The following is a 13,445-nucleotide window of genomic DNA, read 5'->3' on the forward strand; positions in this document are numbered from 1 at the left end:
TAAAACACAACCAAAAGAATTGTCCTTCACTGACAGGTATAGAAATAAAGGCCTACCAGGTTTCGGTGGGACCAATACTGGAGGATTTGCCAAATATTCTTTAATCTTATCAAATGATTCTTGACATTCTTCTGTCCATTGGATAGCTGCATCCTTTTGCAGCAACTTAAATATCGGTTCACATGTAGTGTTGAGCTGAGCTATGAACCTGCTTATATAATTCAGCCTTCCAAGAAAACTCATGACCTCGATTTTATTCTTTGGAGGTAGCAATTCTCAAATGGATTTTACCTTGGAGGGGTCCAATTCAGTGCCTCTGCAGCTAATTATGAAATCCAAAAATTTTTCGGATGGAACTCCAAATGCACACTTGGCTGGATTGAGCTTAAGATTATACTTTCATAACCTTTCAAAGAATTTCCTCAAGTCATATACATGATCGACTTGTGTCTTGGACTTGATAATGACATCATCAACATATACTTCTACTTCTTTGTGCATCATGTCATGAAAAATAGTAGTCATAGCTCTCATGTACGTAGCTCCCGCATTATTTAAACCAAATGGCATGACCCTGTAGCAATAAGTACCCCACGGAGTTGTGAAAGCAGTCTTTTCTGCATTTGTTTCATCCATCAAGATCTGGTGATATCTGGCATAAAATCCACGAAAGATTGAATCTCATGTTTAGCACAATTATCAAAAAGGATATGAATATTGGGCAGCGGAAAGTTATCTTTAGGGCTTGCTTTGTTCAAATCCCTATAATCATCACAAACTCTAATTTTACCATCTTTCTTTGGTACGGGCACCACATTAGCCAACCATGTGGTGTACTGAGCGACCCTAATCACGTTTGTATTCAATTGCTTCATGATTTTCTCTTTGATTATATTGCTCATGTCAGTTTTAAACTTTCTTTGTTTTTGCTGGACCGGTGAAAAATCAGGGTATGTAGGCAGTTTGTGGACTACCAAATCAGTGCTTAGACCCGGCGTATCATCATAAGACCAAGCAAAAACATCTTTATACTCGAACAAAATCTGAACAATATCATTCCTGATATTTTGATCCGTATGAATACTTATTTTTATTTCTCTAACCTCGTCACCAGTTCCCAAATTTATTATCTCAGTGTCATTGAAATTGGGTTTGGGCTTATCCTTAAATTGATCCAATCCTTTTCTGAATTTCTTATCAGTTTCATATTTATTGTATTCATCTACCGTTTAGTTTGTTGATTCGAGATTAGAAAAATTTTTAGGATCTAAATGTGAACTCCGTGTGCATGCCATGTTATCAGAGCCAGTATTTACATAACTGAAATAAGATAAAAATTAAAATTAAAAGAGGGAAGACAAGATAAATTTACTAAGAAACTTGAATTTTATTTCATTGAATCGGAAAAGATAGGAGGGTTAACATCAAAGCAGAGCAACTAAACTATGTGGATTACAACCCTGAGAATAATCCAAAATGCAAAAGAAAGAAAAATAAAAGAACAAAATAAACTACCAAGACTCCTTCCATGTGGGGAGAAGAGTGGCTTCCCAGTTAGTGAGCTTGACATTTGGCCTGACGAACTGCACATCTGCATGGCTAGGGCCTTCACCCATCTGAACCATGGTTGCTTCATAAAATATTTCCTTGAGACCTTGACATAATTTATCCACATCCTTTTTAGCAGATGGGTCTTGACTTTCTTCTTTTTAAGCTTTCGTGAAAGATTGGCTAATGTGTGGACCCGGACTTGTCAATTGCCAAGCCTTCTTTTTCTGTTCTTTCGCCTATTTCCTATCTGCTATAGTCGGCTTAAAGCCTAAGCCAAAGGTGTTGTGTCTACCACATGGATCTACAGGGTTTATAATTCCTTGCAACAAAACCCCTAATCCTTTTCTCGGTTCATAACCATTTTGAAGCATTTGGATAGCCACCATGATTGAAGTAGAAGAGAGATAAGGCCCCGGAATCAGCGTGCCTTTCACAACTTGATCAGCGGTCACAATTTCAAAAGCCTGATAGGTGGAAGATTCACAACCCCCTTTTGCTTTGATACAAGGTACAGATGGATCTCGATGTATGGAAAGGTTATTCTCTCCATGCACAATGATTTCCTATTTGTCGTGTTCAAACTCAACTACTTGATGCAAAGTAGAAGGTATGGCTCTGGCCGTATGGATCTATGGTCTTCCTAAAAGTAGGTTGTAGGAAGTATCCATGTCTATTACTTGAAAGGTGATCACAAACTCAACTGGTCCAATAACTAAAGCAAGATCAGTTTCACCAATTGTGTCTTGTTTTGCACCATCAAAATCCCGAACACATACATTATTGGATTGGATCCTATCTGGACCGATTTTTAATTTTTGGAAAGTAGAGAGAGGACAGATATCTACTCCTGAACCTCTATCGATCATTACCCCTTTTATTAATATCTTTCGCATTTGATAGTCAGATGCAAAGCCTTGTTGTGACCATAAACTTCTGTAGGTAACTCATCATCGATGAAAGTGATTCTATTTGCTTCAAATATTCTATGAACCATTCTTTCTATTTAACAGACCGTAGTTTCCTTTGGGACGTATGCTTCATTCAACAACTTAATCAATATCTGATAATGTTCTTTGGAATGTAGCAGCAGGGATAATAATGAGATTTGAGCCGGGGTTTACCTCAATTGATCGACAATGGAATAGTCTTGGGTTTTCTTTTTCTTGTTTCTTCAGAAATTCCTCAGCCTCTTCATCTGTGACAAGTTTTTTAATTGGCCCTTGACTATCTTTAAGTTGTTTTGGTCTCCTTAATTCTTCTGAAGCATAGCATCTTCCTGATCGAGTCAAGGCCCCTGTTTCATTTGTTTCTTCCATGATATCTTTTCCTTTGTACATCACAGTGGTTTTTTTTGTAGTTCCATGGGATGGTTTTTAAGCTTGTCACTGGGATTTTTGCTGCATGTCTTATGATAATTGGCTCTGTTATCTCTCTCATGTTGTTGCGCTGTTGGTCGAACCATGCAGGACCATTCGGAACATATAGTTTTGGTCCATTTTATGCTATTCCTTTTGGCTTTGCAGGAACATATAATACCATATTTTCTGAATCTCAGGGTCTTATAATGGAACTCGGTCCTTTCACGATCAGTGGTTCTCTTTGCATAGACTTTAGTTCTTCAATCGGGTTTTCCTTCAGGGTGCCTATTTACATCACTGCTTGGCTTGTTGGCCTATAGTCTCTATCATAAAAAATCATCCCCACAACATGTGTGTTACTATGATTGGGAAGTAGATTATCTGTGACGTTCGACGCTTCCTCTTTTTGTATTACGTTTGCCTTGCTTTCAATTAACTTTTCAATGGCTCTCTTCATATTCCAACAATTTTTGGTTCTGTGACCTTGGACGTTTGAATGGTAATCACACCTTACATTAGGATCAAACCAACTTGCATTCGGATCCACTTTGAAGGTCAAAACAGGTTCAATCCATCCTAATTTGACCAATCTCCACAATAGGCTCATATACAATTCTCCAATTGGGGTGAAGTTTTCCATTGGCCTCTGTTTTCTTGTATAGTCTTCCTAAACATATGGATTATGAAGGGCTTGAAAATTTGGCTGCCGCGGATGAAAATCTTGTGGCGCAGGTGCCCACCATTGTGGACGCTGAGGAGGTCGGGCATACGCTTGAGCATTAGGAACAGCAGGTTAAGGTGTATAATAATGTTGAGGAGGACTGTGTTACCCCTGTTGGACATGAACGTAAGGGGAGTTCCGTCTCCTTTGGGCATTGCCCGATCCTGATGCCATCATGGATCCTTCCTCCTTCTTTTTCCTATATTCAAAACCACCTGATCCACTCTGAATGGCTTGTGTAGTGGCCTTGAGGGTGGTTTGGCTCACGATTTTCCTGATTTGATGCCATTCTCCACCATTTACCTAATTTTTATTGCTTCGGCGAAAATTTTACCAATCGCAACTAGTAAATAATGAAAATAATCCGACTCTTGAGTTTGGAAAAAGACGTTAATCAATTCCTGGTCCTTCATTGGCGGTTTGACTCTAGACGCCTGTTCTCTCCATTTTATGGCAAACTCTCAAAAACTTTTAGATGGTTTTTTCTTAATATTAGTGAGAGAAGTGCGGTCGGGGACAATGTCGAGATTGTATTGAAATTGTTGTACAAAATCTTGAGCCATATCGTCCCAAATGTGCCAATGGGAGATGTCTTGATCGATAAACCATTCAAAGGCTATTGCCGTCAGACTTTCTCCAAAATAGGCCATAAACAGCTCCTCTTTCCTTCCTGCTCCTCTTAGTTGATTGCAATACCTTTTTAAGTGGGCCACTGGGTCACCATGACCACTTATTTGTTACATTTTAGGGTCTTGAACCCTATTGGCAAATGAACATTAGGGAACATACACAAGTCCTTGAAAGAGACACTTTTGTGTCCTCCCAATCCTTGTATATTTCTCATACCCTGCTCCAGACCCCTCACTTTTCTAGCTATCTCTTTTCGTTCTTCATTCATACTAGCCTTCTCAATTGCGATATGAGACTCAAGCTGATGAGTGGGCTGATATGAATTTATGGGTTTGAATGCCAATTCAGGAGGATGAACTTGATCATGATTCAGCTTATCGGTAGGCTTCTGTATCATTGATGGAGAATTTATATTAGTTGGCACGACCGGAATAAAAAGCGGGTTGTTGATGAACGATGGATTTGGAGGACTCATGGTGGATGTGCCAGCAGCGCTAGACACATTAGCATATGGACCGAAACCAGGTGGATAAAGTGGATCATCGACTTGGGCTTGAGTAGAACTGGGATGATTTGCGTCCGAAAGACTGGGAATGGAGGAAGGTGGGGCTTGTCCATTCGCCTAGGTCTGATACATTTTTGTGATTTGTTGCTTCAATAACCTATTCTCCTCCAAAGATGCAAACTCTCGTAGAATTAACTGATCTCGACCTTCTTCGTTATCAAACTCCGTTCCATCTTTTTGAGTTATCTTTCTTTTTCCTTTATACGTCGTGTTGTACGGGTGAGAGGCCAGCTTAAACACATCCAACCACCTTACTTTCTTTTTTATGAAACAGAAACAAATATGTTAGGATTTAGAGCTTTAAAAATATTGATATATTCATAACAAACTCACATGCCATGCACCTAAGTGATTTTATTCCTGAAATGGACTTAGGAAAACCCTTTTGTTTCATCCCGGATTTGTGAATTAATTTTTACCCTCATTATTTAACACCAACATCTAACATCTTTCATCCCGGATTTGTGAATTAATTTTTACCCTCATTATTTAACACCAACATCTTAAAATTATTACTTGAAACTTGGAAAAATATTTGATCGCACCCGCCGAGGGTTGCCTACGTATCGTGTTTTACATGGATCAGATCATCACGTAGTTCATGGATATAGTAAATATATATATATATATATATATATATATATATATATATATTCTAGAAATAAAGAGAATAAAAACTTGAAACAAATGCGAACTTTTCCATACATTTCCCACTGTTCTTGAAACAAAACTTTAATGAAAGGAAACTAAAATTAACTAAAACTAGAATAGACTCAGAATACTGGTGAAATACTAAAAAAAAAAATTATAAAGAAACTAACTCTAAGAAAACAAACACTAAAAGAGTTTAATAATTATCATCAAGATGCCTTCCAAAGATGTCTTGCAATTTAATCCTCCCTCAGACTTGAGTAGATCCTGGATAATGCTTTTGGTAGATGTGGAGCGAGAGCACGCGCCTGATGACCCAGATTTTCATCATCTCGGTGAAGATACTTAGCACAAACATTAATCAAGGTTTCACTGAGCTAAAGTATTTCTCCCCTAGCCTTGGTCATACTCTCATGGCAGTTTCGCACCCAATGCTACGTAGTATGGATGGTATGCTTTAGGTCTTTTTCTTGTTCATGAAGGTCATCGATTTGATAGTGAAGCGCCCACCGTTTGGTCATCCATTGGTTTCTCTCAACTTCAACTTCCTTCTGAAAAGTCGTGAAGCGCCTCGCTATTTCTCTTTCCCATTCCATGGAAGCTTTTAGCTGTGCACGAAGCTTCAACTGTGTGCTTGTCAGCAAGGCCTTCTCTTTCTTAAAATCACTCGATTGCTACTACATAGCACCAATGGCAATATCCAGGTCTTCTTGTAGGGCATGCATGGCAACACGGTTTTCTCTCTCAATTTCTTTGCGAACCAACCTAATTCTGGCCTCAAATCTCGCCTCATGATGAACCAATTCTTCTCTAGCCCTTTCCAGATCATTATTTAAGACGTGCAGAGTAGACCGATAGTTGTGTTCAACCTCTCGTTGAGCTTGCTTAATTCTGACTTCAATCTCCGGTTCTCGATCCACTGGCTCTCTGGCTGAACTTTCTAGCATAGCTTTAGAAGGAGGCTGGTCATGAAACCATGGTAGATACCAACAGTCTACCTCGCCCTTGTCACGGTCTTCCACCATGTGCTTAAAACCTGAAAGTACACATCCTCCCCAAATCTTAAGTATCTCAATCTTCCTTAGAGGGATGTCAGGGAGGAATTCGTACATGAATTCTTTCATATCCTCGACTGGCGGTATATGCTGACGTAGACCGAATTATCGCATGACTCTTAGTGGCATAAATATCACCTCTTTTGAGGGGAACCAATGATAATTCCACACTATCTTGTCCGTCGTGAACCCCTCCAAGTACTCCTTCCAAGCTCTTATTCCTTCAGGAAAGTTTTGGTCCTCCATCATCTTCTCATGGCCATTGATATAATCATTCCATTCGACTCAAAAATCCACAACAAATGGATGATAACGACTATGCTCGAGCATCCATAACTGCAATAGAATGTTACATCCTTCAAAATAGTCTGCCCCATTTTTGCACATCGTCAGGGCCGATAAATGTCTGCCAGAATAATGGGCACGAGGGTGACCTTAGGAGTCTTCTCAAAAGCGGTAATAAACGCATCCAGATTGGTGCTGATTTTTCCTCTTCTCTTTGAAAATACTATGATTCCCAAAAAATCCACTATGAATGCTTCAGAACTGTGCTTTTCCCAGGTTCGGTAGTACCCCCCTTGTTAAGTTCTGATTAAACAACTCGAATCCCTTTTTCTGACCGTATCTTTCGTACAAAAATTCTAGACGAACCCATCCATTTTCTAGGCAGTCTCCTATGTTATTCTCCTTTATGTGCATTAGCTTAAAAAATCTTTTGGAAGTGACATGCTTCGGTGTCATGGGTTCTCCTAGGTGAAGATTCTTTCCCTTTCCAATAAATGCTCCTATTTCCTCCAGTGTGAGAGTGAGCTCAAAGTCGGAGAATCGGAATAAGTTATTTAAAGGCTCCCAAAACTGTACCAAAGATTCTATCACGTCTCTTCATGGTTCAACACTCAACAGAATCCTTAAAAATCTCAAGTATTTATATACTTCTTCCTGTCCATAGTCAGTCATATTGTTATACCATATCCGCAATAGCTTCGGAACTTTATCCAATACCATGAAACGGGGTACTTCATCATCCCTTGGCCTCTTGTCACTCCTTCCGAATGAGTTCATACTGCCTTATAGGATAATGATGGCAAATCAGAATTCTATTTTAAACATCCTAAAACAAGACAAAAATAATTTTTGAAAGAAATTGATGGAACGACACAGAATAAGATTTTAAAATGAGCATGAGAAAATAATAACTGACAAAACAGGAAGTATCCAAGTCTTCTAAAATATCCTAGAGTAGAGACAATAATTTGATGACGTTTGAACCAGACACACTAAAAATAATTAAATTATTAAAACAAAATAGTGGACCAAATTGTTTGACAAAATTTTAACTGTGTTTGACAAAAATGAGCTCTATGATATTCCTAAGAGAGATTTTAAAACGAAAGAAAATGGACCTAAAGAGACCACGAGGTTAAAACGACTTAATCTTTATAGAAAAGTTCTATGTAAAAATATTATATATTTTCTAAAATAAACCCTTAAAATTTTTTATTTAACCCTCTTTTTTTCAGATCAATTAATTCACTTAAAAGCCGGTCAACATTCGATATGATATTTCCTATAATGAATCAAGTAGCACATAAAATATACATGATGGCCTCAAAAGGTGACACCTGTCCTAGACGGACCCAACCCCCAGGTCGAGCCCCACTAAGTTAAAATTGCACGTGATACAAATAAAGCGCAGCCTATTAGGGATAGTCATGTCTAAGTTCTAGTTATGCTAGGTTCAACCTGGTGGAGTTAGGTATCTAGACTGGCTGTAAAACGAGCAGACAACTCAAGTCGGGCAGGGCCGGCTTTACCGGTAGCAGCGCTTTCCGGCCTCACTGTTGGTCCCTTCTCGTCCTAAATCATGGGTGACTACAGAATACTTTCCAGGAGCGTTACCGCATCTCTGGTATCTCAAGCTCGGGAGCGTATACCACATCTCCGAGTATAAAGTATCTCAGAAGACTCAGATGGGTGCGCAAAAGAAGACAGTTTATATTGCAATTCAAATAATATCAAAGCAATTAAACATGTAAGCAAATAACATATTTAGGCCAACGATATGCAATATCAAAATTAAATAAAGACAAACAAGTCAATATAAAAGCTCGAATTCTGAATATATCCCCAATAGAGTCGCCATCTGTCACACTCCTATTTTTACCACCCCAACCCCGCTAGGGAGTTGGTTTTAGAGAAAATTGGTTTTTTCCAATTAAAGTGACGTTTTGAAAAGGAATTATTTATTTTACAGAGTCGCCACTTAGAATTGAGTTTGGGTGTTCCAAGTCACCTTATTGAATTCCTATTCAAAAGAAAATGACTCTTAATTTTTGATTTGCGATCTAGAAATCTAGATAAGGAGTTCTATTGACCGAGGGGAAGTTGTGAGACACCCCTCGAGTCCCGTGGTTCTAGCACGTCGCTTTAATGGCTTATGTCTGGCTTAAATTAATCTTTTGGATATATAATATTTGTTGGCCTAAAAGTGACTTCTATCCCGCTTTTATTTATTTTTGAATATATTTAAAATTGTATTGATGTGTGGCTTACCGATAATAGTATTTTTTGGCCTTACCACGAGTTTTGATACATTTCTTGTGCCTTTGAGGCATTTATGAATCGTCCCCATTTTTCTAGTCTAAATAAGCACCTAATAGGTTTAAAATCTACCCAACCCAATTCAGTCGGCTTCAAACGGTAGGTTAATTTATTATAACGAATGGTCGGTAGCAGGGCTTTCCAACTTCATCATTAACGTTCACTTATATTAAACTTAAAATTTTCTTGAGATTAAGAACCTAACTCGTTCTTTTACAAGTTTGCTCCTTTGCAAATGATTTTTTCCTCTCTTTTTATCCGTATGCAGTTATGATTATATATTTTAATCTTTTTAAACAAAAAGGATTAGTTTTACGCTTTAACGAACAAAACTATATATAAGCTAAACAAAATTACTTAAAAGTAATTTAACATAATAACATAATAAAGTTTAATTAATAAAATTATAGTTAACAAAGTTATCATAATAATGAAGTTAACAACAAAACAAAAAAAGAACAGAAAATATATAATCAACATAACAAATTTATTTATTAAAAAAATGATAATAATAAAATGAAATAAAAAAAATACTGCTGTCCTCTTAAATCTTTTCTCAAAACTAAATTGTTGCTCTTGATTTTCTCTAGGTGGTCTTCTATATTGAACCAAACTTGTACCAATTCTATAGTCTGAAAACTGTATGAAACAATTGTACCCTTCATCAACGTCATATACTAACAAACACAAACTCCATATCTAAAACAATTTTTGCATAGTAAGAAAAAAACTTGTATTAAAACATTCTACTCTTTTCTTTTGTACTGCCTATTTTTTTTTTTTAATAATATGTATGGGTTTCTCCTGTATGTGTATGTTCTTTCTCCTTTTTCTTCTTACTAATGTTGTGTTTATATATAGGAGATAGTGGTGTGTGCCTGTGTGTGAGTTGTGGACGGTGGATGTGGGGAATTAGTGGGAATGATGAGAGTTTAGGGAGTGGTTTTGAGGGAGTGGGTATGTGGAGGATTAGTTTAGGGTTTCTTTTTTTTTTTCTTTTTTTTTTTTTAAAAAGTAATGTTTTAAATAAAAATACAGAAAAAATCAAAAAGAAAATAAAATTTATCTAAAACCAATAAAATACAAGTTAAATAATTAGTCTTAGAACATGATTACGGAGTATTAATATCACTAGATTATTTATTTAAAGCTAAAAGAAGAAAACAAATATAGTTTAGCAAATTTTCTTTTTCCTAAAAATAAATAAATAAATAAACAATAAAAAAAATTATTTAAAAATGTGACTCTATTTTTGTAGTTTTCAAAATTTTTAAAACATATTTAGTAAAAAATAAGATAAACTTAAAATATCTAATTTAGACCCTGAAAAAACAAATCGAATTAAACACTAAAATGGTGCAAAACACTTAGGTTTGGTCAAAAATTAGGTGTTTACAGAAATATTTTCTTCAACACATAAATATGGTTCGTCTATATTTGACTCGGGGTCAATAGACGCAGGGCAGATTTTCTAATAGGCCCAATACCCCGCTCGAGCTCTGGGTCGTCCTAGGCTCATGCCTAAAATATGATTTTGGTTTCGTTCTATCCTAGGTGTCTAGATTGGGTTTGAACACTAGTTCTCAAGCGGACAACTTGAGTTTAAAAATACGAACAGCCATCAGACGGCTCACGTGCTAATAAGCCATTTGTATTTCTAACACATTATTGGAATTGAACAATAGGGGCCGGGACATCCATGAAACCCCAAAACAGTTTAAATAATGCAAGAATATGCCATGAGATGCGATAGTTAAACTTTATAGAATCGAAACATATAAACAGTTAATCAAAAGACGAAATCAAACATTTGGTTAGAACCTAATTAAAAATCCTCGGCAGAGTACCAAAGAATCTCTTGAACCTTGGTAATATGTTCTTAAAAATCACCAAGAAAAAAAAATTAAATATGGTTTCTATTATATATACTCTTTGAAGTTTAAACGTAGTTTGCACATCTCCAATATGGTATTACCAAATACCGTTCGAATCAAAATTTAATTTATCGATTATTGAGTTGATGTTTAAAAATATGATTTGTGGTATCTACTCTCAAATGCCGATTATCGAATTACCGAATTCGAACTTTGAAAATACTGAACCGAATACCGAAGCCCACCCCTATAGTAAGAACTCGCGACCAAACTGAGCCTTGGTAAGGATAAAGTGATATGAATAAGCCACTCTTTTGATATGTTATCAAAATAGATTTTGCAGAATTTTCTTCCGTTTTACACAATTTTTTTAATAGATCCATTAATGACATGAACAGTTCAAAAAATGTGTTAAAAAAAATTAAAGTCACGATTTGTATTTCGGAAGAAAAACTTTTTTTTTATAAAATAAATAAAAACACGTAAAATAAAAGGTAAAACCACGCTTTGTAATGTGAAAGAAACAATTCCGTTTTATTAAATTGGTACTAAAACTCCCGTTTTATCTGTATCATATCTATATCTATAATCTATAATCTATAATTCTATAATCTATATCTATAATAGATTAAAAGTGTGAAGGGCCTTAGAAATATTGTTTGAACTTTTTGTCCTTTAAAAGTGTGAAGGGCCTTAGAAATATTGTTTGAACTTTTTGTCCTTCATTAGGATATATATATATATATATATATATATATATATATATATATATTCTTACTGGGTTATCAGTTTACCCAATAACCCAATAAGAAAAAACCGAACCGAATCAATAACCCAATAATTTTTTTTATAAAACCATTAAAAATCCGTTAGTCCAATAACCCAATAGCAATAAACCTATAACATTTCTATCGGTTAGATTTATATATATATATATATATATATATATATATATATATATATTCTTACTGGGTTATCAGTTTACCCAATAACCCAATAAGAAAAAACTGAACTGAATCAATAACCCAATGATTTTTTTTATAAAACCATTAAAAATCCGTTAATCCAATAACCTAATAGCAATAAACCTATAACATTTTTATCGGTTCAATTTATTGATCGGTTCGATTTTTTCACACCCCTAAAATATGCTACTTATGAAATTTTTCCACAAGGAAATGAGAGAAAAGGGCCACACCAATAGGAAATGAGAGAAAAGAACCACACCAAGTGCTGCAGCTGCCATGTGTAATATATTACAATCACAATTATATCCCCATGAGGACGATGAAAAAGGGCGATTCTCCCTTATTATAAGTAGTAAGTTTAAAGTCTAAGAGCTGATATCAAGAGTAAGAACTCACATGAGATACTCAATGTGCAAAGGGTATGTCATACTTCTTCCGTTCGCTAATGCCCCTATTAATTGATGTTTAGAGTCATATGTCTTGAAAATGATTTGGAGTTGAGTGCTTCGCCTCTCTTAATATGCGCTTTAGTGTCGTCATCAAATCTTTAAGACATACTTTTTCTTGCTAATGAACATTTTTCGAAGAGGCAACACTAAACAATTATATATTTGTATTTTTTTCTTCTTTTGCGTCTTTTTTCATTAAAGCCCATGTTAAGCACTTTAAGTCCCAAATGACTTTAGAGCTTTTTGCTCTTTTTGCTTATTATAACACAGTTATACACTAATTAATATGATTTTTTCACCTATATTATAGGTTGTAAACATGTACAATAAGAAAAAACTGAAGAAAGGAAGAAGCCAAGGAGGGAAGTCATCATCAACTGATAGCAAGTTGAAGGCAAGGAAATCACCCTACAAGAAATCATCAACAAAATAGCTGCCAAAGAAAGAAAGATATAAGTGACCTTAATATTCTGTTGGTGAAATTACAATAAACTTACAACTGAAAAATTACAAGTGAAGAAAATAAAATGACTATCTTCTTCTTCTTCGGCTGAGGCGCAGATATTTCGCTCTCTTTAAGGAGATTCAAGTACACTGTAGCAAATGTTTCAATGGTACAACAGTAATCTTCTTAACTTGTCCCCTCCAGGATACAATAACCTTCTTACAATAACTCAATAACTCTAGACAAGAGTTGAGTTCAAAGCTCCACAAAAAGAATACCTCCCTTCAACTAGCAAGCTCTTTTTTTTTACTAACTTTTTTGTGAACTCTCTATTATCTTATAGTCTCTCAAAACCATGCAAGACCACCTCTATTTACAGGAGATGAAGTCTTCCATGCAATGAATATAAGAATGAATGGTGGTATTAAAGAGGGAAGATCAATGGCTTAGAGGTTTCATGAGTTACACAAATTATACCACATAAAGAATAGAGTAATGGTGGAATTAAGAATGAAAGTTACAAGAGTTACATGAAACTTATTGTCCAAATTCTACCACCACTATATATTGGTTTTAA

The sequence above is a fragment of the Capsicum annuum genome, chromosome 3 (genome assembly GCF_002878395.1).
Source record: "Capsicum annuum cultivar UCD-10X-F1 chromosome 3, UCD10Xv1.1, whole genome shotgun sequence".
NCBI lineage: Eukaryota > Viridiplantae > Streptophyta > Magnoliopsida > Solanales > Solanaceae > Capsicum > Capsicum annuum.